Below are 1,102 nucleotides of genomic sequence, written 5' to 3'. Positions count from 1 at the left end.
TGTGGGTAAACCTGCGCATTTGTCAAGAGATTGGATTGGAGCCAAACCCCGCCCACTGGCAGCTCTGATTGGCTACTGGACGCGAAACAGCAGTGCGATTGGTGCAGCATCCCAGATAAGAACGAAAAATCTAGAACCTGGCTCGCGTTTTTACGTCACTGGGAATGACCGTGCAGTTAAAACCGGTATTTTAGAGCTCCTTGGTAAAACCTGTGAGAAGCTTTGCATAGAAGTCTACTATTTAATATATATTATGATAGCTATTAATGATCAAATATGTATATCCTTTCTTATATGCTATAATGAGATCTTTCCTGAACTATGACTTATAAAAGTGTATCTTTTTATTTATTTATTATTTATTAATTTTGCTGTATTTATTTATTTTCCTTAACCGTCACTTCTTAAATATGTGACTTTATGTGAATGTGTTCATACATTGTTCAATCTGTGAGCCTTGGTACGTTTTATTTAACACTTATAATGTTATAATTATTATTATTTTATTTTATTTTATTTTTTTATTTTATTTTATTTTTTTGTAAAAAAAAAAAAAAAAAAACGATGAGAATGGGTGGTTCCACCTCATCAGGGGTACATCGTTGGATATGGTAATAATAATAATAATAAGGTCGGTAAAGTCCCAACTCTACTTCCACATAGTGCGGACTGGTAACATTGACTTGAGTTCAGCTGCAGAAGCATATTGCCGTGGGCACTTATGTTGTTCAAGAAAGAGCTGCAATAACGTTAAGAACAAGTCAACAGCTAATAAATGAAAAAACTAAATCAGTATGATAATACGTATTAAAGTAAAGTCATGCCACATCGCTCGTCGTGTGGATGAACAAGGAGCTATTGATTCGGCACCTATTGATTCAGCACCTCACGAGAAGCTGGCAGATTGCACCGCCGAGACTACGTCTCATAATAGCCAACCAGCACAAACATCTGCCACCAGCACCAAGTCAAGCAAGAATAGACATAGCAGGACTCGAGAAGAAAAGAAAGAAGTTATGTGTGCATGCCACTATGCAGTATTTAACAATGGACTGTACCAGGAGGTCACGTGATGCCATGCAAGATGCAGACGTGTGAGTGA

The sequence above is a fragment of the Myxocyprinus asiaticus genome, chromosome 20 (assembly GCF_019703515.2).
Source record: "Myxocyprinus asiaticus isolate MX2 ecotype Aquarium Trade chromosome 20, UBuf_Myxa_2, whole genome shotgun sequence".
Lineage (NCBI taxonomy): Eukaryota > Metazoa > Chordata > Actinopteri > Cypriniformes > Catostomidae > Myxocyprinus > Myxocyprinus asiaticus.
Note: the sequence above shows the minus strand (reverse complement) of the source record.